Below are 24,953 nucleotides of genomic sequence, written 5' to 3'. Positions count from 1 at the left end.
TAGCGAAAATGAGCCATTGGGTGGCCTTAGCCCATGACCAAGGACAGATCAATTGTGGAAGAATTCAGGCAAGAGCTGTACCCAGGAAATCCAGCCTGAAGAGCCGGCCTTAAGTGAGAGAGAACTCAGGGAAGCTGGAGAACCCCCACTGGAGTCTCATATTGGGGGAATATGATCAATCACTGAAAGAAGAGAGGGAATGAGAACTCAACAGTCCTCTCAGGTTTACTGCTGAATCTGAGAGGGCCCCCTCTGTCCTGGCCAGCAGAACTAAGGAAAGAAGGTCTCTAACGGATCAAGAGGCTTTTTATGGCCAGGGCTTTGGTGGGCTCTTTGAGGGGAGGGGTCAGGGAAAGGTGGGCTTGTGGCTTGCTGATGTGTCCCCTGGAGGATTCTTGTAGCCTAAGAAAGATGAAACCTAGGTCTCTCTGAGATGGTGGGTGGGCTTATTCGGCAGTATCCAGGTCCAGATTCTATCAATCACTATGAACAATTGTCTTGCCAATGGGTTTCACCCTGGGCAAGTTCACTATAGATTCAATGTGACCAAAGAAATGGACAGCAAAATGTTCTTGGGGTGAAAAGGTTATACCCAACTTTATTCTAGGTGGCAGGTCAGTCACTAAAATCCCATTCACTCAGAGTGAGTCTGCATGCAGCAAGCCGGTCTCTGCCTCCAGGCCCCTCTGCCCGCACAGCCATCCTCTGGGCCTCTCTGCCTGCACAGTCGTCCCACACAGCCATCCTCTGGGCCTCTGTCCTCGGTGCTGCCACCACTCCAGCCTCTGCTCTGCTCTCCTGCAGCCTTGCAGCCCTGCCACCGTGTGGTGCCCAGAGCACTGGGCGGAGCTATTCTAGAGTCAATAGCCATGTATTGCCCACAGGTGTGCAGTGATATAGTCAACCAGGGCCGGGTGAGAATCGTGGCCACAGGAACTCTCATTTTATCCACAATCCAGCACAAAGGGGGCAGAGACTCAAGACAGAGACCTAACCCACAGGCTCAACAGGTCACCACCAAAGAAGGTGAAGGCCCAAACAGAGCCCAGTGCGTGGCCACATGGGAAGGTGGAAGGCCTGTAAGTCAAGTGCAATACACTACAACGGCTGCCCCAACTGACATTCCAACCCTGCCAGCTGGCCATGGATTCTTTTCTTCATTTATGGACTAGGGCTTGCCCACATGTGGGCCCATCAATGGACACCTCTACAGAGAGCTGGAAAACCAAAGACTGGGGAAACAGCACAGGGTCAATACCAGGAGGACAGACCTTCAGTGCTGAAGAGGGAGCAGGCATCCAAGTGAAGGTCCAAGTGTGCTCCAAGACGGGATTGTCAGAGTAAGAGGCTGTGTGGAAATGTGCTATGCAAGTTCTCTGCAGCCCTGGCACATCCCAGACAATCAGAATTAGAGGCAATACAGTCTAGTTTGACAGCATGGCTACTAGAGTCATGAGTTAAGCTTCACATACAGATTAGCTGTGTGACTTTCAGAAAGGTACCTAACTTGTCTGGGGTTATCCTCATCTGTATAAATGAGGAAGAGGATAACAGTATCTATCTCAGGGGGTTGTTGGAAGGATTAAATGAGTCAACATATGCGAAGTACTTAGAAAAAAGAATACTTATATAACCATTAGCTATAATTATCCTGCCTCAACTGTTATGCTAACCTCAAGCCCCTAAATCTTCTTGTACTCTCTATAAAGACTTGACTTCTAGGGTGAAATGCACTCACCCTGAGGAAGCAGCATCTGTTTCGGTCCCTGAGCTTCACAACCACTATCCTCACCTCAAGTCAGTTTACAAAGCATAAAGAGCCAGGCAGGAAACCCGCCTTGTCAAGGCTGACATGCTCACACAGGTGCCTTGAGTTGAAAAAGCAGGAAAAAAAGGATCCAACAAAATATAATTAGTCATCACAGGCTGAACACGTCACGGCCGGTGTTAAATGCCAAGAACATCAATTATGAGCTATTCTTACAACAGGTTTAACATATTCACCACGACATCCAGAAACTTATGTTGAGACCATTCTTTATTTGTTTGGATGGCATGAGGAAAATATTTGGGGTGCAAATGTAAATGTGGTTCTTCTGCCTGAAGTAGGGCAGCCTGCATCAGTAGCCCACCCGGAAAAGAGCTCCTGGACAGATGTCAAGTCCAACCACAGAAGCAAATACCTCTGTCAAGCCTCTCTGCAGGTAACTAAGGTGGGTGGGTTGGCTGGAAGGAGAGGATGGAAAACCACAAGTATAATTAGCAGACATCCCTCAAATCCCAGATGCCTTTAATGTGGCTATTGCTGCAGTCCCTCTGGAGGTCTCTGGGGGGACAGCATGGGGTTCCTTCACCCCAGGCCTCATCTGGCCACATCCCTCCTCCTGGACCCTAGTCCACAGCAGCCCTGGCCTGATGATCTGGGACTCACAACAGATCCCTGGGTCTTGTTGCCTCCTCTCCAAAACTGAATGGGTTAAGCTAGATAATTCCTAAGGTCCCTTCCAGTCTCCAAGCCTCTGATTCTGACTCTATAAATGCTGACCGGGAACAGGAAAATGCGCTGGATCCTGAAGGCCAAATAAGGGCCAGTGATTCATACTCATGCCAACTTTTGGGCTCCAATACTAGAGCAATAACGTTTAAATGCTCAGAGATGAACTTTTAATGAATATTAATTTCTCTCTTCTTTATAAGAAGCTAAAGGGTGGAGGCAGGGGATGGCCCATTCTCCAACGCTGACCTAAATGAACCAAAGATTCTGTAATCTCATACAAAGGCAATGGTTCCAGAAGTTTCCATGTGCAGCTAAGTCAGGAAGGCAATTCTCCTAACTAGGCCTTGCCTCCCAGAGCAGCCCAGCAAAATGAGCAACACCTGGAACTTGATGGCGGTTGCCAGAGAGGAAGAGTTGGGGGAATGGGCGAAATAGGGGAAGGGGGTTAAGAAATACAAACTTCCAGTTATAAAATACAGAAGTCACAGGGAAGCAAAGTACAGCACAGGGAATAGAGTCAATAGTACTGTCATAACTTTGCATGGTGACAGAAGGTAACTAGACCTATCGAGGTAATCATTTCATAATGTATAAAAATAGTGACTCATTATGCTGCACACCTGAAACTAATAATATTGTGTGTCAATTATAAATCAGATTTAAAAAGAAAGAAATTCAGACTCTAGGCTGCTTCAGCCCCAGGCATCAGTGCTTGAACAAGACCCCCAGGCAATGTAAGGGCACCTTTGTTTGAGAATCACTGTCCTGGAGTCCTGGTTCTCAAAGCTGGTTGAACAGCTGAATATTTGGGGAAAGGGGGATGTTGCATCCCCAGCAAGATTCTGACATCACCAGTGTGGAGGGTGACAGGGACTTGGGACTTTTTTAAGGCTCCCCAGGGGATTCTAATATGCAGGGAAGTTTGAGAAACACTGAAGGTTCTAAAACTCCAATCCAGCGCCAGCCAACCTCTCTCTGGAAAGGTCTGTATCATCTTCCCCAAGACCACAGCAGGGTCACCCCACACACACCCCGCCCCGCTGGAGTTCTGATGATGAATCACCATTCCAGCTCAGTACCAGCGTCTTGCATGTACCTTAGGGTCTGAGATTACCCTCCCACCCCGATAGCCTCCAACCTCCTGCAGGATGTGGCCACTGCCAGAGGAAGCCACCTGTCAGCGCGTCTGTCTATTTTCTCTTTCTCTCTGTCTCCCATGACAACTGTAGTCCTCCAAATCAGAGGACAGAACTTTCCTCTTCAGCAACCTCTTTCATGCAGAGGTCCGTCAAGTACACCTAGGACCAGAGGCCAAAACTGAGGGAGCCAGAAGATGGCCGATGCTCCCTGGCTTCAGTCCCTTCTGATGTGAGAGGTTCTAAGTCAGCTTGCATCATAACTAACAATTTAGGACTAAGATCTCTGAGTGAGGATCCATTGACAGTATCAGCATTTATTTTTCCTTCCTTTTAATTATGTGATTCCTCCTTGTTGCCTCCAGCTCTTTGAGGGCTCCATGGATTCTGTGTTTCTGGGCTTTTGAAAGATGCATTTATCTCATTAGATGTAAGTAGAGAAATTTGGTATTGATTAGGATAACATAGGAGACAAGCCAGAAGCCAGCAGTACTTGAATCTACCCACAAGTGGGCTTGTGTCCATGTAAATAACTTAAGGGTTGGATCTTGGAGTGAAAAGAGAACCATTAGCCACTGCTTTAGGCAGATGGTCTGTCATCGACCTGCTACCATGAAGTGACTCATGAAGGCATGGGACTTGGGGTAACCAAGAAAACAGACTTGAAAATGCCATCCTGGTGGAATACTCTCTGCAACACTACATCCATGAATTTCCCCAAACAGGAAGTGATTTCACTAAGTCAGACCCTGACCTTTCTTGCAGAAAGCTGGCTGGTCTTTGAGAGGCAGAGAAAGGTGGAGATTTCTGCTAATGAGTCACATGCCTTGGGAGCAAGACTACAGTGGAGGCAGTTCCTAGCCACCATATACTAACCTGAGACCCTGGACAAGTCACTAAACTTGATGCATCTCTGTCTGTTCATCTGTAAAATTGGGGAAATGCTAGTAATCATAAAGTTGATGACACACATAGTACATAGTAAGTATTATGCAAGTTTGCTATTATTACTTGTCATTTCCTGCTGGATCTGGAATATGTATTTATGTGTCTGTGTATAAAATGAATCATCAACCATAGACCAGATTAAAACAGAGCAACTGGTTTTAAGAACAAGCAGTAGGAATGCTGAAAGCTGAAATGCTCCATCAATGTGCAGTACAGATGTTTGAAGTTTTCTTACCAGGCTATAAAAATGTTTACACAGTAATTAGGCCTGTTATCAGTACACAAACAGATTACACTTTACAGAATGAATGAACAGCTCAAAACCCTCCCATTTTTCATCAGGTTCAGAGTGATTTCCTAATTCTCGGGTATGCCAAAATAAATTCATTTCCTAACAACACGGAGCCACTGCTGCGGGTAGCAAAGAGGCTCTGGGGTGGGGAAATCGACTCTGACGGAGCACATGTCATTTACTCTCTCTGCTCCTTCCTTTTCCACTTCTGTAAAATGAGATAACCAAGATCCCTGCTTCCTCTTAAACCCCATGGTTCTGTTACTTTACAATCATTCTCTTCTAAGCACATGTTCGCTCTTCTCACCAAGAAAGGATGTGCTTAATTAAAGTAATGATGGGAAAGGGGTAGTAATTCTGCTGAATCGCATAACGAGACTCCAGTCCAATGCTGTTCAGTCACATTAACAGTGAGTCTGTGGCGATTCATTCCTGACACTTTAGCCCCCAAGCAGTCTTTGCGTTGAGGCCATGCAGATGCACTCAGACACATAAATGGCTGTAAGCTACACTTCATTGAATGTTTTTCTTTCCCTGTTTTCAAAAGATAATATTCTGTTGTAATAAATATGTCACCAAATAATTAGCTAAGCTCCCTAATTGCACTTCTAAGTTTTCATATTGTCTAACTTTTGTTAATGAAAAAATGCAAGTGATTTATTTATAATCATGACACCAACTTTTGGGCTCCAGTACTAGAGCAATAATGTTTAAATGCTCAGAGATGAACTTTTAATGAATATTTAATAGCTCTATTCTTTATAAATATAAACTATGCTTTCAGTAAACACTCTGAATATTAAAAAGGCAAGATTCAGTTTTTCCTAACAAAGTTAAGGTTCAAGTTTCCTAATGATTTTGTTTCAGTGGGCGAAATGGTCATTTAGGTTTTAAGCTCTAGAGGAAGTAATTTTGAAGATTAATTTGGAGATATGGTAACTTGTTACAGCAATATTCCAAAATCCTTGAACAAAATAAAGATGTAGGTATTTGAATTGCACAGGAAAAAAATCTAACAATATATGGTTGGAAATGTTAATGGTCTGAAGAATGAGATAGCAAAAAGGTGCTTTCATTTTTTATGTAACACTTCTGTGTTGATTTAATTTCTTTAAAAAAAAAGAGACCCTTTTCATAACCAAAAATACTTTTAAGCATAAAACAAAGACCCATCCATTGGACAGCTGGTGCAAAATAAGGATTCTAATTTCTGTCCCAACCAGGACCTTGAGTTTTTTTACATTAAAATTTCCAGAAATGAAATTGTAGGAAAAAGTGTTTAGTAGATATACAGACTCACAACACCCCACTCAAAACGTGTGCGGTCACCAGTGCCTACATTTTAAAATAGTTTTTTTCTGATTACAAAACAATAGGCGCTCATATTCAAAACAATAAAAATCCTTCACAGGGGCAACAGCTTTGTACAAGCAGTGTTAACATTTTTAGTCCACTACTTTCCATTATTCTTCTATGTTGTGTTTTTAAACAAAACTGAAATTACACTAGAAATACCATTTTGTCTGTACTCACATTTAATTGGCCCATTAGAAACCACTAAATTTAGGTCACCACCACATTTTCTCTCCATCTGTTACTCTTAAACACTATATTTCATTTACTCTCTAATGGATAGACTCACTTTATTTTAGAAAGGTAGTGAATACAGAATGCACAGCTGCCCAGGTGACCTTTTGACAACATAAATTAAATCATGTCACTCTCCCATTTACAACCCTCTAGTGGCTTCCATCAAATGCAGTATTAAACCCAGACTCCACAGGGTGACCTCTGTGGCCCTTGAACCTGATTATCTGACCTCAGCTCCTGCTACCCTAGCCTCCTTCCTGCTCCGCTAACACACCCACTTGTTCCTACCTCAGGACCTTTGCACTGCCTGGAAATTCTTCTTCAGGTCTTCCCCCAGCTTACCCAGCTTAAAGATGGCTCCCCAGTGAGAACTTTCTAGACCACCCAATCTGAAGTAGCCTCTGCATCTGTCTCAATTATAGCATACAATTTTATTTTCTATTTTTATTTTTTTTATTGTGCTTAACACCTCTAGAGTATGAGGGTACCACCTCTAGCCATCTAATCCACCATCCTCCCTGGCACCTGTACTAGAGATCCTCAATAAATATTGGCTGAATGAATGAAAGTGTTTTCAAAGTCTCCAGATTTGTGGAGCATGCAATAAAGTAACCTACTTTATCAGGCCTATTCACGGTGGCACAGCCCCTTAATGAGACTCTTTAAATAAGTCGTTTCCTTCTCCTGCAGCCTGGTCCTAGAGAGATGCCCACAGCCCTGCCAGTGGGAAAATGAATGAGTGGTTGTGTTTCGGCCAGACTTTTTGATCATCCACCCTGCAGCTAAACTGGAAGTCCAGTGCTAGTACTACACCTTTCCCTTTCGCCCACTCCTATATCAGTTAATCAGTAAGTTCTGCCAAGTTCCCTTCTGTGGGGACATCCAATATCTGTGTCACCATCTTTCAGCAGGATAATTTCAGTGCCCTTTTAGGAAGAAAGACCTCTCCCCATTCTGATGACCTTTCCAGAACACTATTTCTAGATAAGTAGGGCCAAAGCTAGGCTCACTGGACATCTCCTCTGAGTATTTTGAATGTAGAAGAATAATACAGTGAGGATGAGCATGAGACAGGAAAAGGTTGGAGATTATTTACTCCAAAAAATATCATCTGATGAGGTGACTCCTGCCCCCAAGCTCTCCTCAGCGGCCTAATTCCTGCCTGCTCCCAGCCCAGCTCTGCAGATGTGCCCTCAGTCCTATGCCTTCCATCAATACCACTAACCCATTTGCTTTGTTAGTCAGAGTTGGTTTCTACTGCCTGCCACCCAGGAACCCTAACTGACTATTCACCTGAACTTGTGCTGAATCCTCTCCTCTCTGCTCCCTACCAGGGCCTCAGCACTCCTGCCTCACCAGCATGCACACCTCTGGTCTTCTCACTGTCAAATCCATGCTCCACAAGGTCTCCAACTGGACCTACCCAAATCTGAGAACACTGCCCACCTTCAAGCAGAAATACTGAGCTGCTGGTCCTAACAAAAGGCCCCCATCTACCACCCCAGGCTCCTCTCCTGTCCCTACTTGCCTCTTAACCTTTAAGCTCCAGGAATCTAAACTCCAAGCTGCTTCCTCATATTTTCTGTGTTTTCTTACCTCTACCACTCTGCTTACCCTATGTCCTCTGCATTGCAACACCCATTTAAGACTGACCATTTCAAAATCATCCTTTAAGTTCAGCTCAGGCAGCACTTCACAAATGTTTATCCCAAACACAGCGTCTGCCTTCACCACTAACCTGTCAATTTTTGATGCAAGGCACCGTGTCATATTCATCTCTATATCCATACCATATAATGGGCCCTGAATACATTTTTGTTAGATATTAAATGATTAAAAACATAATTTGCTTGAAAACCCCAGGTGGGATGCAACAGATGTGTTTTCATTTTCTTCCTTTCTCACCACATTCAGAATTGTCCTCGAATTGAGCAAGCGAGGGATCAGCCAGTGCTCTGCCCATCCTGAAGGAAGGTCTCACTGCTTGAGACTCAGGACCCAGGCTGTCCAGTGAGCATCAGAAGTGACAGCCAGTGTCCAGTGAGCATCAGAAGTGACAGCCAGTCACACTGCCTTGTAGTTCTCCATCAAGAAAGGACATTTTAGACCCTCTGACTACAATAGTTTAAGTCGCCATGAAGGGCAAAGACTCCACCCACCCCATACCACGTGGGCACAGACGGGGAATGTGCAAACACAGAAGCAGCCTATAATCAAACCAAGCAGGGCTCAAACCTCACATGGCCCCAGTATGGCACCCTCCCCTGGCCCACTGCACAAGGTGCTGCTCTGCTTGTGCTTGAGTGTCTTCACCAGGAATGAGGGATGAGACACAGACCTAGATTCACTCAGCAAACACAGGCAGGGCATGCACTATGCTCTGACTCCAAACAAGGCATGAAGGTCAGAGATCATGAGAGCAGATCATAAGCGGCAGTGTGGGAAGAATCCTAGACTTAGGATCAGGAACCCCAACTTCATAGAATCAAACTGTAAACCTGCCTCTTACCCACAAACTACACAGCCTCAGGAAAAGTATTTAGCCTCCCTCAATAACAATTTCAAAATATGAAAAATGAGCTCAAATGTGTGAAAGTAGCACCACACAGGATCTCAGAAATCTGAATAAAGAGGGTCTCCAAAGAACTTAATGTCCAAAGTTCTATCAGAGCCAGCGTTCTTCTCAATATGAGAACGAGCACCCCCTTCTGCCACCCTCAAGCACTGTGTGGGCTGCCACGGAGCACACAGCCTTGGGGTCAAGTACCAGGGCACAGACACCTCTCCCGCCTGCTGACCCAGGAGGACACTGTCCCTCCCAAGGCCACTCGCTATGGAAAAGAAATTTCTAGATAGAAGCCCAACCCTGTCCAATATTTATGCCCTAATTAGATGCCTCCTGTGGTGAAGATAAATGTTCAACTCAACTCAGCCAAGCAGCTGTCACACACACCCTCAGCCCACCCCAGTCCACACCACCCCTTAGAGAGGAAAGGGAGTCCTGTGTCTCCATCAAATCTTGCCCATCATTCTCTCCACAGAGCCAGCTGAATTAAATTATTTTCTTTCTAAAAAGCCTTTATTCTGCACCCTCACTGAAGCTTGATTACTGGCAAGAGTTGCATTGAGAGTTCAGAGAAAAGTGATCTTGATGAACAATTCTAAGAGGATTTAGCGCTCCTGCAATAAAATATCCTAGGGTGTGGGTTTCCAGAGAGTTTTGTTTTCATTACTCTACTTGGATACATACAGTAACCAACTTCAGTGTTGTAGACCAGCTTCTTGGTAAACACAACCATTCTTCAAGCAGCTTGTGCCCTGAAAAACCCACGTTTGCTGTGAACCCAGAAAGGGGGGCCATGCAGCTGGGATTCCACCAGAGCAGGCTGCCTGGAAAATGCAGCCCAGGGCCATTCATGGGGGCTGCCACCTACTGCCCAAAGAACAAGAAAAGTTCTGCTGTTCCCAGAGCTCAGGAATGCATCCTCACTGGGGTGCAGCAACAGGGCGGTGAGAATAGGGGAAGTCTGAGTTGTCACCTAGACTTCAAAGCCTCAAACAAGTAGCTACCGAAAGTGGGACTCCACCAACTCTTCCTTCTCCTTCCCGCAACACTTCACTCCAATCTACAAAGATGAAATAAAAACAACCGACAAGCCAGGGAGGAGAGCTGGAGTCAGCCTTGCTAAAAAACATGTCCTGCTCTAGCCTCAAGACAATTTCACACCAAATGGCTTTAACCTTTCCCAAGCTCTGGTACCTGAATCGAAAAAGAACTAAAGCCAGTAAGCAAAGAAGCACAACATGGAAACACTAACAGCTGAGTTTTCACATGTGCACAAATGTGTGTGTGTGGATATACAGAGGGCAGAAATCTACCCATTCTTCCCAGAGAAGGTCACCGAAGCTCTGTCAGGGAAGCTGCTCTTATTCACTCCAGAGTGTAGTTATTATCAGCACTAATCAGGCTTCGGTGGACATGGCCCAGCACAGCCGCACACAGCACTGAGCTGCTGTTTTCTGAGCCCTCAAAGTCTCCTGTTCTGCAAAAACCGGGTTTGGGGCCTAGGGATGGCACCCCAGGCTTGGCACCCAAGGAAATGCAGGCACCGGTTCACCTGGGCTAAGGGCTTCAAACCCACGGCAAGGAAGAGTCTTCCTTATAACCTCTTCCTCAAAGCAAAAAGAGCAGTGGGAACTGAGGCTGTGGGTGGGGACCGAGGGCGCACGTGGCTGGCGCCCAGGAGGCAAAGCGTAGCCCTGGGTCCCAGGCTCAGCACCACCCTCCTGTCAGTGTGAGCTGTCCTCTGATCGCCCTAGCCCCAAGGCCGGCCCCCAGAACAACCTGCTGCTGCCGAGGCGCCCTCGGGCCAAGTATGAGGAAGTTCACTCCCCGTCGCGCCAGTCCGGAGAGTCTGGGGCACCCGTGTAAACCCAGACTGCCTGAGGGAGCTGGAGCCCGCCCTTGCCCAGGCGTCGGACCGAGGGAGCCGCTGGAGGCCTCCCCGGGGATCCCGTGCTCCCCAGGGCCTGCGGAGCCCCGGCGGGTGGCGGCGAGAAGGCGTGTGCCTAGGCTGGTGAGCAGCCCGCGCCGGGGACTAGAGGCGGAGGAAATCCTGCCTCCGGTCTCTTCCGATCGCCATGACTCCCAGCTTCCCGAAGCCTGGAAGTAGCCCTGCTCTACCTGGGCTGCGGTGCGGCTCCCCTCCCCTTTTCTCTGCACCTTGCCCGCCGCCCTGGCGGCCAGCAGCGCCGGAGACTAGGGGAGCATCAACCAGCCTGCAGCCAGCACAGTTCCGGGACACCCGAGTGGGACACCCGCGGCCCGTCCCCAGCCCCACGCCCCCGGGCTGTCGGCAGCAGCCACCCCAATGGAGGGCGAGGTGGCTCTGGCGGCCCCAGCTACCCGCTGCCCTCCGCCAGAGCCAACAGGTATGGGAGGCGGTGTCGGCCGCCCGCCCGGACCCGGGGTCTGGGCTCCGTATAGGGTGAGGACTCGGGGAAGAGGCGAGGGCGGGAGGCGAGCGGAGGGCGCGAGCGGGCGGTAGCACTCACCTATCGCTGGGCCGGGCCAGCCGCGCGGGCCCGCTGTCCCGAAGCCCAGGTTCCGAGGCGCCTCAGGGCGGCGTGGGGGGCTCCCTCCTAGGCCCGCAGCGGGGGAGGGGGCGGCGCGGAAGGAGGCGCCGGCGGGCAGCGCTGAGCCTTACGCTCACACCCCCAGCCGGCAGCCGCGTCCCCGCGCCGGCATTCTCGCTGCCGCCGGCTCCCACGGCGCCCCGGAGCCGCTCCCCAAGCGCGCGCCGAACCGGCGCGAGCCCCTCGTCGGCTCCGAACGCGATGCGGGCACCTTCCTCCCTGTCCTTGTCCTCTGCTCCCGTCTGGGGACGCGTGCCCCGCACCCCGGCACGGCGCGCTCCTCTACCCCTCCCGCTCCCGCTGGCCGTGCAGAGCCCTGGCGCGCGGGCTTAGCCCATGTGCGCGGCTGCCTCGCTGCGCCCCGGAGCTCAGTGGCCGAGGCCCCGCAGGAGTTGCGCGCCCTAGAAACTCCATGCAGCTCCGGCCTCCTCCCCCTCTCTTCCCCAGCGGGGCCCCTAGGGCCTTGAGGCCGCTCGCAGCGCTGTGCCCTGCTCTGCCTGGCCCGCGTCAGGAGCGGAGTTCAGGGCTCGCCTTGGGCGCTCGCGCCCCGGCTTCTCCGAGGGACGGGGAGCCCCCACCCCCACTTCTTCGCCTAGCCAATGGCTCCCTCGGTTTCCAGGCAGCGCAACCTGAGGAACGCCTCGGCGCGCGCGCGCGCGCGCACACACACACACACACACACACACGCGCGCGCTGCACACGGGCACACACGCGCGGGGCGAGCTGGAGCTTGGCAGACGGTCCTCCTTCCTCTCCTCCCCGAAGAAGCTGCCCACGTTAACTCCAGCAAACTGCTGTTCTTCTCTATTGGACAATTCACCCCAGCGCCCCCCACCTTAACTACTTCCTCTCCGACGCCCAGACCTTTGGGTCACAATCACACCTGCTTTGCCCCCAGGAGGACGGCGGAGCGCCGAGTTAAGGAACTAGAGGCCGAACTCGGGGAAGGAGGATTCAGCGTGCCCACCCCACCACCGTCTAGGGCGGCGCATCTCCGGCCTTGGCCCGCCAACCTGTGATCCCGCGCCACTAAGGCCTGAGAACACGTATGGTTTGGCCCCCACTTCTCTGTCCAAGGTCATAGAATGGATTTGATAAGCGGGAGAGGGCTCCGGGACACAGGTGTGAGCTAGAAATCTCAACGACTGTTTGCAACCTGCCTGGTGCTAACCTCTTCCAAGACCATCCCCAGAGAGCCCCCTTTTCTCTTCTGCCCCATGCCTCAAGGGCAACACTCTGGCTTAGAGTCTCCGGTCAGCTTCCCTGGTCCCACCTGTCTACCTCTCATGCGCCCAGAAGCTGGCCAAATACACAGAGCAACGGAGGTTGGTGGTGTCAAGTAAAGAAAAAAAATCAAACACCAAGATGGGTCTCCAGATAGTCCCCACAGATAGTCAGATGCCTGCCAGTCCTTTTCTGTTCCTCCCAAGGGTGTGCCAAGGGAGAAGCAGCAACCCACCTGGGTGGAGCAAGCTCGTCTTCCCTTACAGCACCCTCTTTCCAGGGTCCCCAGTTTCTTCCCCCTCCTTCCCCAGGTGACAGAACAACTGCTCACCAGCTCAGATGCCTCCAATTACCAGAATCAAAACAGAAATATACATACAAAAATTCTCATACCAATCAGGAGCAAAGCAGCCAATACTGACATAGCCTCCCATCCAAACAGCTCAGCAGTCACCCCTGCTGCCAGGTGCAGCTGTCAAGGGAATGTGGGCACTGGTGCTGCCAGCCAGCCGCACAAGTTAATCAGAGTCCCCTCCTTGCCTGCACCTCCTGGCTTGTAGTCTGGACATGGTTCCTCTGAGTCCCCCTAGCACTCACTGTGGCTACCATACCTTTGGCATTTAGCATTTGCTACACTGTATTATTACTACCTTTTCTTGTCCAAGCCCTAATTCCTAAATTAACTTCTTGAGCCACTGGCTGAGTCTTATCTATCTAGTTGAGAGATGTTCATAGAAGGCATTTATGGGGTTTCCATAAAGGGTCACAGATGAATTAATAGGTTTGGTGGGGTCTCAGTATGATCTTAGACTGTATCTCTTAGTTTGGCTGAAAGCTGCATCTTCTAACAGTCTGTTGCTTCTGTAATAAGCAATTGTTTTTTAACTTTCTGAATGGCAACCAGGTCATGAAAGCCCCTTGGCAAATCTATGTGCATACATGGAGTTCCTGGAAGAATGTAGAGCTCACCACTCTTCTAGAGTGGGACACAGGCAAAATTCCATGCCCTCATTACTGCCTGTATGAATTCAGGCAAGTTGTGCTCTTTAAATCTTACGTCCTGATCTCTAAAACTGGGATAATTACAGTATCTACGCTATAAGGTTGTGGTAAAGGTCAAATGTGATCATGTGAAACAGCAGTTCCTTCTTAAAGGACATACACAAATCAGTTCCAGGCATAAAGTAAGCTTTCAACAAATGTTGGCTACTGTCATTATTAGTGAGTAGGTAACACATACCAAAGGCATTACCTTGGGGAAAAAAATCAAGGGTCATTTGCCCAAAGATACTAATCTCAGTGGGCCTCAAGAACTAGAGAAGCCAGGTGGCAGACTTGGGCTAGCATGCCAAATGCAGTTTCCAGGTCCACACCAACGATGACAATTTTGAGACTTCCAAGATAAGAGGGTTGCTGGTTCACAGGCCCCGATACCCTTGCTCCAACTTTGTTCAAATAAATATATAATCATTACGGGTCAAAATGTGTCAGCTCCTCCCTATAAAAATCCGAAGAGAATCTTACACCAATTATCACAATGGAAGCTAAAATCAACACAGAACAAAATGGGTGGGAAGGACTTCCTTTATCATTCATTTGTAGCTGGATTGAACACAATAACTCCTTCCAACCCAGAACATACCACCCTCCAGGAAAAAGCCAGGAGTGGGCATTAACTTCATTCTACCCCCTGCCCCTAGCTCTCAGATTCAGTTACACAAACCAGACACCTGGACAATACCTACCACACGGTAATCATTTTCTAACATGACCAAAGTTATCTCTGTCTCTACCTCAGCCCTTCCTCTATTCCTTCTTCTGTTTTACCTTCAGTAAACACATTTACTTTCAGCACCTAATATAGACAAGACAAGGGCAGAGGGTAATGAAGGGGTCTGTTGCATTCTGATTAGAAATAGACAAAAAAAAAAAAAGAAGAATCATTTAGGTGGGCATATGCTGGAGGGTAAAGTTTTTCATACATTCCATCAGAATACAGAATGTAGAATGCATTGGCTTCATTACAACAAATACTCTTACTCTGCAGCTAGAGGTTTTACAGTGGTTTGTTAGGCAAGCAACAGATAACCAGAACCAGTGTTAGTGTCTGAAGTAGAGTGCTGCTGTAGCAAAAACTTAAAACACTGACTTTGGGACTGGACAATTGGAAGAAGCTAGAAGTGCCCTGTGAAAAATGCACAGGCCTCAGGAAGATTCCTGGAGAGGACTTTGAAGAACACTGAGAGAACTGCTAGTGGAAGCTGGAGAAGACAGTACCTGAAGCAGGTACTGGTAGGACAGGTAACAAACCATTGCCTGTAATGATAAGACATGTGGGGAGACTACCTAATGAATTTAAGAATCTGACCAGGGAGATTTTCAAGTAGAGCACAGAAAGTGCAAACTTGAGTTTTTCTAGATGCCTATCATAAAAGACAAGGAGAGATGAGTTAAAGCAGAAACTGTTCTGGTTTTTGTTTTGGTTTGGGTTTTGTTTGGGATTTTTTTTTTTAGTGGAATTTAGAGGAAATAGAAAAAAAAACAGGATTTGCAAGATGAGATAGGTTAGAAAGTTTTTCTCATTCTGGTAACTCCAGGCAAAAAACCCTCCAAATTCAGGGCAGTAAAATGTAGTCTTGGACAAAGATTAAAGGATGGGACTGTAAGATCCTTTAAGTCTGCACACGTATTTAAGAGCATGCCTTAAAGAGCTTCAAAAATCTGAGAGATCTTGTCCCTCAGCAGTCTCACCAAAGCCTGAAGCTAGAGTAAGGGCCAGTCGTTAAGGAAATTTGTTAAGTTAGGCTTTTGTCTAATAAATGTGTCATAATTTGAATCACAGGAATCCCTCAATGCTTTTAAAGTATACCAGCTTGGGAGAAAATGGGACAGATATAGTACAAAAAGAAAGGATGCCTTTGGATTCCCAACCACTTATGGGCAATAAATAGGCTCCAAACATAGGCCATTTCCTATGGAAGAGGTGGCATGATTCAGATAATGGAACCAAGAGTCCAAGAGGTAAAGCCAAGAATCTCAGAGAATCATTCCCAAGAAGTAAGACCAAGCCCTAACTGGGGAACTGATGACATTCCGCTGGATTCCAGAATTACTATGGACCAGAGACTGCTGCAGGAAATACCTCTCATGTCCTCCCTTATTGCATGGGGTATCCTGTAGTTTTTATACCTCTGACTCAATGATATATGCTGGGTGTTAGGGGGAGCAGGAAGGGATTCACAGATTTTCAGACTGAGAAGAACTACACTCAGGGAACCTCACCTACATCTGTAGATGAACAGATCCAGGACCTCAAGCCTGAGCCTGGTGCCACATGGAGATGAGACTTTTTGAGGCTTTTGGATGTTTCTGGGTACTTTTTTCTTTGATATCTTTAATGTGCAATTACTTGAACAACATTATGGTTACTAGACTCCCCCCATTATCAAGTCCCCCCCACATACCCCATTACAGTCACTGTCCATCAGTGTAGTAAGATGCTATAGAATCATTACTTGTCTTTTCTGTATATACTGCCTTTCCCATGTCCTCCCCCTACATTATGTGTGCTAATCATAATGCCCCATTTTTCCCTTTATCCTTCCCTTCCCACCCTCCCTCCCCAGTGTCCCTTTCCCCTTGGTAATTGTTAGTCCATTCTTGGGTGCTGTGAGTCTGCTGCTGTTTTGTTCCTTCAGTTTTTCCTTTGTTCTTATACTCCACAGATAAGTGAAATCATTTGATACTTGTCTTTCTCTGCCTGGCTTATTTCACTGAGCATAATACCCTCTAGCTCCATCCACGTTGTTACAAATGGTAAGATTTGTTTTCTTCTTATGGCTGAATAATATTCCATTGTGTATATATACCACATCTTCTTTATCCATTCATCTACTGATGGACACTTAGGTTGCTTCCATTTCTTGGCTATTGTAAATAGTCCTGAGATAAACATAGGGGTGCATATGTCTTTTTCAAACTGGGCTGCTTAGGGTAAATTCCTAGAAGTGGAATTCCTGGGTCAACTGGTATTTCTATTTTGAGTTTTTTGAGGAACCTCCATACTGCTTTCCACAATTGTTGAACTAATTTACATTCCCACCAGCAGTGTAGGAGTATCCCCCTTTCTCCACATCCTTGCCAACATGTGTTGCTGTTTGTCTTTTGGATAGTGGCCATTCTTACTGGTGTGAGGTGATATCCCATTGTGGTTTTAATTTGCATTTCCCTGATGATTAGCAATGTGGAGCATCTTTTCATGTGCCTGTTGGCCATCTGAATTTCTTCTTTGGAGAAGTTTCTGTTCAGCAACTCTGCCCATTTTTTAATTGGCTTATTTGCTTTTTGTTTGTTGAGGTCCATGAGCTTTTTATATAATTTGGATGTCAACCCCTTATCAGATATGTCATTTACAAATATATTCTCCTATACTGTATGATGTCTTTTTGTTCTACTGGTGGTATTCTTTGCTGTACAGAGCTTTTTAGTTTGATATAGTCCCACTTGTTCATTTTTGCTTTATTTCCCTTGCCTAGGAGATATGTTCATAAAAAAGGTGCTCATGTTTATGTCCAAGAGATTTTTGCCTATATTTTTTTCTAAGAGTTTTATGGTTTCATTACTTACATTCAGGTCTTTGATCCATTTTGAGTTTACTTTTGTGTATGGGGTTAGACAATAATCCAGTTTCATTCTCTTACATGTAGCTGTCCAGTTTTGCCAACATCAGCTGTTGAAGAGACTGTCCTTTCCCCTTTGTATATCCATGGCTCCTTTATCATATATTAATTGACCATATATGCTTGGGCTTATATCTGGGCTCTCTATTCTGTTCCACTGGTCTATGGGTCTGTTCTTCTGCCAGTAACAAATTGTCTTGGTTATTGTGGCTTTGTAATAGAGCTTGAAGTCAGAGAGCATAATTCCACCTGCTTTATTCTTCCTTCTCAGGATTGCTTTGGTTATTCAGGGTCTTTTGTCATTCCATATGAATTTTAGAACTATTTCCTCTAGTTCATTGAAGAATGCTGTAGGTTTTGATAGGGAGTGCATTGAATCTGTAGATTGCTTTAGGCAGGATGGCCATTTTGACAATATTAATTCTTCCTAGCCAAGAGCATGGGATGAATTTCCATTTATTAGTGTCCTTTTTAATTTCTCTTAAGAGTGTCTTATAGTTTTCAGGGTATAGGTCTTTCACTTCCTTGGTTAGGTTTATTCCTAAGTATTTTATTCTTTTTGATGCAATTGTGAATGGAATTGCTTTCCTTATTTCTCTTTCTGCTAGTTCATCATTAGTGTATAGGAATGGAACAGATTTCTGTGTATTAATTTCATATCCTGCTACTTTGCTGAATTTAGATATTAGATCTAGTAGTTTTGAAGTGGATTCTTTAAGGATTTTTATGTACAATATCATGTCATCAGTAAACAGGGACAGTTTGACTTCTTCCTTGCCTATCTGGATGCCTTTTATTTCTTTGTGTTGTATGATTGCCATGGCCAGGACCTCTAGTACTATGTTGAATAACAGTGGGGAGATTGGGCATCCTTGTCTTGTTCCTGATCTTAAAGGAAAAGCTTTCAGCTTCTCACTGTTAAATATAATGTTGGCTGTGGGTTTGTCATATATGGCCTTTATGATGTTGAGGTACTTGCCCTATATACCCATTCTGTGGGGAGTTTTTATCATGAATGGATGTTGAATTTTGTTGAATGCTTTTTCAGCATCTATGGAGATGATCATGTGGTTTTTGTCTCTCTTTTTGTTGATGTGGTGGAAGATGTTGATGGATTTTCGAATGTTGTACCATCCTTGGATCCCTGGGATGAACCTCACTTGATCATGATGGATGATCTTTTTGATGTATTTTTGAATTCCATTTGCTAATATTTTGTTGAGTATTTTTGCATCTATGTTCACCATGGATATTGGTCTGTAATTTTCTTTTTTTGTGGTGTCTTTGCCTGGTTTGGGTATTAGAGTGATGTTGCCCTTGTAGAATGAGTTTGGGAGTATTCCTTCCTCTTCTACTTTTTGGAAAACTTTAAGGAGGATGGGTATTAGGTCTTCACTAAATGTTTAATAAATTTCAGCAGTGAAACCAGATATCTGGTCCAGGAGTTTTGTTCTTACGTAGGTTTTTGATTACCAAATCAATTTATTTGCTGGTAATTGTTCTATTCAGATTTTGTGTTTCTTTCTGGGTCAGCCTTGGAAGGTTGTATTTTTCTAGAAAGTTTTCCTTTTCTTCTAAGTTATCCAGTTTGTTACCATATAATTTTTCATAATATTCTCTAATAATTCTTTGTATTTCTGTGGTGTCTGTAGTGATTTTTCCTTTCTCATTTCTGATTCTGCTTATGTGTGTAGACTCTTATCTTTCTTGATAAGTCTGGCTAGGGGTTTATCTATTTTGTTTATTTTCTTGAAGAACCAGCTTCTGCTTTCATTAATTCTTTCTATTGTTTTATTCTTCTCAATTTTATTTATTTCTGCTTTAATCTTTATTATGTCCCTCCTTGTACTGACTTTGGGCCTCATTTGTTCTTTTTCTAGTTTCATTATTTGTGAATTTAGACTGTTCATTTGGGATTGTTCTTCTTTCCTGAGATAGGCCTGTATTGCAATATATTTCTCTCTTAGCACAGCCTTCACTGCATCCCACAGATTTTGTGTTGTTGAATCATTGTTTTCATTTGTCTCCCTATATTGGGTGTTTTTCATGTTGGAAGGATGTAAAGAATTTTTTGAGGAATTTTTTGGGGAATTAAATATGGCCACAAATTCTTCACTGTTCCTCTCTTCAAGAGTTGGGATCTACATCTTCCTACCCTTGATTCTGGGACTGGATATGCTACTTCTTTAATAGAATAAGGAAGTTATTCCATGCTGGTTTCCAGGCCTAGGACTGAAGAAACTGGAAGTTTCCATCTCTTGTCCCTTAAATTACTCTCTTGGAGCCCAGTGTCACTAGGTGAGCAATCCAATTACCCTGAGGCCACCATGCTTGAAAAGAAAACTCGAAGACTTGTATCAACCAATAAATAGAAGAGAATGGAGTAACTGAAAAAATGGAACCCCGAGCCTCAGAGCAGGGAAAGGCATTGATTTGAACATCCTGCCTTTCCTTTTGAAACAATAGCTGATTTCCAAGTAGCACTGGAACAAAAGGATTAAAAAAAGAGGAGTGTCTCAGAGATTTTGAGAGTATCATAGGTACAGAGAGAAAATAATCAGATTTCAGGGCTCCCAAGACTACTAGGAACTAAGAGACTAAAATCTAAGGGAAATGAAACCTTAGGAAAGTGAGAGCATCCTTTGGCTCCATTTTCCCTCTGAAGACATTTGCCTCCTTTGAAGCTACACAGGGTTAAAGACAAAGAAAAGAAACCATGCAGCAGCTAAGTGGCTACATGGTGAAGGAGAACACACAGGACTCTCAATACCAGCAGAACAAATACTGGAGCTTAGAATGTACTTAAGAAAAATGGCACTGATAAACATCCAGGGTTTCAGTTGAAATTTTTGCATTAAGACTAATGGAAAACCAAAAGCTTTCAGAAAATCAAATCCATATTCAAATTACTTCAATTATGATCACTTCAATGATCAGAAAAGGAGTGATCTACATCTATAGTACCTGCCTGCCAGATGAAAATTAAAATCTCTTTGAGAGGAGAGAAAAGCATGTGTATACAATAAACTTTTTCAGATATAATATTTGACATTTAATAAAAAATTAACAAACATTCCAAGTGACAAGGTCAAAGTGTAAGAAAAATCAAGAGAGAAAACAGACAATAAAAACAGAGATGATCCAGATATTGGAGTTAGATAAAACAACCATTAAAACAAGTGTAATAAATGTGCAAGAAAAATGAATGAATAGCCAAAATAATTCACCAGGGAAGAACTAGAATGTATTTTTAAAACAGAATAAAATAGTAATTCTGGAAACAAAGAAAAAATATAATGCATGCAATAGAAGTCCTTAAAGCAGATTCAACACAGCAAAAGTCATCAGTGGGCTGTTAATTAGGTCTGTAAAAAACATCTAACTGAAGTATGAAGCAGAGAAAGAATGGAAAGTAGATAAAAGACCTTAAAGAGATGCATATAACAAGGTGAGCAGTCAAACATAACTGAATTCTGAAAAGGAAAGGAGAGAAAGAATGAGGTGGATGCAATATTGGTTGAGAATTTTCCAAAACTCATAAGGCATTAAGCCACTGATTCAGGAAGTCCTAGAAACTCCAAGCAGGATATGCTTTCTTTGAGGAAATTCAAAGAAAACCGCACATAGACAACCATAATTACATTTCCAAAAACCAAAGACAAAAATACTAAAAGAAGCCAGTTCCTCTCTCCTTTGAGTGTGCACATGTGTGCACACACAGTACTTTTAAAGGAACAACAGGTGACTTCTCAACAGAAAGGAAAAAAGTTAGTATAACTTACAACCATTGATACCATCTTTGGTGTGCTAAAAGAAAATAACTGTCCTAAAATTCTGAATGTGGTGAAAATGCTCATTAAAAAAAAAAGTGAGGAATTTTTGCTTCTAGCTAGTACCAGACTTGCCCCACACTGCTAACAATTAGAAAACTAGGCAAAATACATGAATTAACTGTTCTCAATAATTGTATAACAGTGCAGGACTGTGAAAGGAGAAACAAATGATATGAGCCCTACAGTTACCCAGCTTTGTGCCTGGAGATATTTTCTGCACCACTGTAAAAGGAAAAAGAAGTCACTGAGGAGACAGAGATCAGAGTTCATGGAGATGCTTAGGTAGCCAGAATTTGTCAGGCAAATAACTGAAGAGAGAAAACTATGCACATAATAAGCTGGGAAAAATCTTTATAGGGACTCTGTTGAGTTCCTCGTTGGCAACTAAGATATGCATACAGAAGATTAAATCCCATGTGGTCAGGCAAAGAACAGCTGGGGGAGAGTTGTAACCTGAACAATTCCTAAAGGTAAGAAAGAACTGGAAGGTATTCAAGTTCTGATGAGGCTGAGTGGAGAAAAAGCCTCAGATTACAGTAAAGACACCAGATAGACTGCACCTTAGTAGTAAGATTGAATTAGCATTAAAGTAGAGGCTACTCTATTGCCCTAACAAAGCTTTAAAAATCTTCTAAAGGATCAAGCTAATTCTCAAGTAACTTATCTAACAAACTTCAGAACTCTTAAAGGACAACAACAAAATTCAGAAATTCTACAATGCAACATTCACAGTGTCCACAGAAACAGAAGCAGAAATAACAGGGGTGATGGAATTAGCGGACAGGGACCTTCATATAGCCATTATAAATATGCTCAAGAATTTCAAGGAAAATATGAACACAATAAGGAAAGGAATGGAAATTATTTTAAAAAGCAACTTAAATTCTAGAGTTGAAAAGTATAATATTTAATACTAAAAAGTTGCTTCATCATGTTAACATAAGATTAGATGCTATAGGAAAAAGAAAAGTGAACTTGGAAACACAGCAATAGAAATGGAAGCACAAAAAGAAAAATGGCTGAAAAAAATAGAGCTCAGTGACATGTGAGACAATATCAAGCAATCTAATGTATATTCAGTTTTAATACCTAAAGTGTGTGTGGATGGCAAGGAAGGCAGAAAAAAAATTTTGCATAAATAATGGCTAAAATTTTCCAAATTTGATAAAAGCTATAAATACACATATCCAAGTGTCTCGATGTACCCCAAGCAAGATAAAAACAAGGAAAACCAGATGATGGTACACCATCACCAAACTGCTGCAAACCAGGACAAAGAAAATCTTAAAGCATCCAGAGGAAAAGGGCACATTTTATCAGTAGAGTAAACATAATAACTGACTAAATTCTTTCAGAAATAATTCAAGCCAGAAGATGATGCAAAAGCATCTTTAGTGTGCTATGTAAAAGAAAAGAAAAACAAATAAAAATACCTAGAATTCTCTGTCCAGCAAAAATATTCTCCAAATGGGAAGATGAAATAAAAAGTTTTACAGATAAACAAAAAGTAAAAGAATTTACAGCTATCAGGCTGAAGTAAAATGATAACAGATAGAAACTGAGGAATGAATAGAGCTGGAAATTATAAATATGTGAGTAAATATAAATAATTTTGATTCTTATTTTTAGTTTCTTTAAAAGGTAGTTGACAGCTTAAAGCAAAAATAATATGTATTATGGAATTTATAAAGATGTATAAGTAAAATGCATATAACAACAACAGCACAAAGGATGGAAGGGAGGAATGGAAGTATACTGTTAGAAGTACTTACATAATCCACAAAGTACTATATTGTTTGACATTAGACTACTTTATGTTCAGTATACATATTGTAAATCCTAGAACACAAAGAAGTATAGTAAATAATCTATATAGGAGATAAAATGGCATATTTGAAAAATAAATAACATCATAGAAGATACTAAAAGAGGGAAAGTGAACAAGAACACATGGACAAATAAAAAAGAAAAAGCAAGATGGTAGATTTAATGCTCCAGTTAAAAGGCAGAGATTATCAGGCTGGATAAAATACAATAAGACCTAACTATAGACTGTGTATGCACAGACAGGTTAAAAGTACAAGAATGGAAAAATACAATCCAAATGTACCCATAACAAAGCTTTAAAACACAAAAAACACAATACATGAAGAAAACAACCAATCCACAAACATAGTGGGAACTGCAAGAAACACAGTCTTTCCAAGTACACATGGCATGTTCATAAAAAACCATCGGTTGGGCCACAGAGTGATTCTCAAAAATTTTAAAGTATTGAGATCATACAGAAAACATTCTCTGATCACAGTAGAAATAAATTAGAAATCAATAACATAGCATATCTGAAAAATTCTCTAATATTTTGTAAGTAAAACACAGTTTTACATAAAGCTTCAGAGAATAAATCACAAAGAAAGTTAAAAAATATTTTGGACCAAAACACAATGTGTTAAAATTTGTGGAATGCAGCTAGAACAGTGCTTAGAAGAAAACTTTTAGCTTAAATACTTATTTTGAAAAGATGAAAGGCTTAAAACCAATATTCTAACATTCTACTTTAAGCTTCCACTTTAAGAAGATAGGAAAAGAAGAGCAAATTAAGACCCCCGCAAAAATCTAAAAATAATGAAATAATAAAGACAGCAGCAGAAATCAGTGAAATGGAAAATGGACAAACAATAGGCAAAAATCATTGAAATGTCAATAAAACTGACAAATCTCCATCTAACCTGATTTAAAAATATGGAGAAAATTCGAATTATCAAGATGAGGCATGATGGAAGGGGCTTCTTATAGATCTTAAAGACATTAAAAATAACAGAGGAGTATATAAACAACTTATTCCCCCCAAATTTTGACAACTTAGGTAAAATAGAAAAAATCCTTTAAAAACACAGATTAATAAAACATATCCAAGAAGAGCTAGAAAATCTGAATAGCCCTGTATCTTTTAAAGAAATTAATTCATAATTAATAATCTTCTCCTTCTAAACACAAAAATAAATCATTTTATTCACAAATGACTTCTCTGGTGAATCCTAATAAACATTTAATGAAGAACAAACACCAATCTTATAAAAATCTTACAAAAAATAGAGGGTGACACATCTCAAGTCATATTATGAGGACAGTGTTATCCTGTTACCAACATCAGATAAAGGCTTACAAGAAAATAAAATGAATATAAATGCAAAAGCCTTAACATTATATTAGCGAACTGAACCCAGCAATGTGTATAAAGGATAATATATCCTAACAAAGTGGATTTTTCCTGAGATATGCAAAGTTGGCTTAAATTTTAAAAAATTAATCAATGTTGCATTCATCCTAATGCCAGCCTAAAGAGCATCTGACAAAATTCAATGCCCATTCAAGATAAAAAGTCTCAGAAAAGTAGGAATAGAAGGGAAATTCCTCAACTTGATAAAGGATATTTACAAAAAATGTACAGCTATCATCATACCAAATGGTCAAGGACTGAATGTTGTCCCTCTGGAATCAAGCACGAATCTTCTATTGAACATTTGTTGGAAGCTCCAGCAAGGGAAATAAGTTAATTAAAATAAATAAAATGTGTACAGATTGGTAAGAAAAGAAGCAAAACTTTTTATTAAAATA

The 24,953-nt window shown here is 43.2% G+C and overlaps 1 protein-coding gene across 2 annotated transcripts in view; it reads right to left on the bottom strand.

The window, feature by feature from the left end:
- CALN1 (calneuron 1) overlaps positions 1-24,953 on the bottom strand; it is a 636,055-nt gene that overhangs the window by 466,813 nt on the left and 144,289 nt on the right. The window contains exon 1 of one of the 2 annotated variants that reach the window (XM_036907894.2): positions 11,519-12,192. The exons of the other annotated variant lie outside the window; for it this stretch is intronic. The gene's annotated coding sequence lies outside the window, so the exon portion shown is untranslated. Of the gene's footprint in view, positions 1-11,518; positions 12,193-24,953 lie in introns of those variants that run through there. 2 annotated transcript variants of the gene reach the window in all.

This window comes from Manis pentadactyla, chromosome 10 (assembly GCF_030020395.1).
Source record: "Manis pentadactyla isolate mManPen7 chromosome 10, mManPen7.hap1, whole genome shotgun sequence".
Classification (NCBI taxonomy): domain Eukaryota; kingdom Metazoa; phylum Chordata; class Mammalia; order Pholidota; family Manidae; genus Manis; species Manis pentadactyla.
The sequence above is the reverse complement of the archived record's forward strand: the minus strand, read 5'-3'. Positions and strand labels throughout refer to the sequence as shown.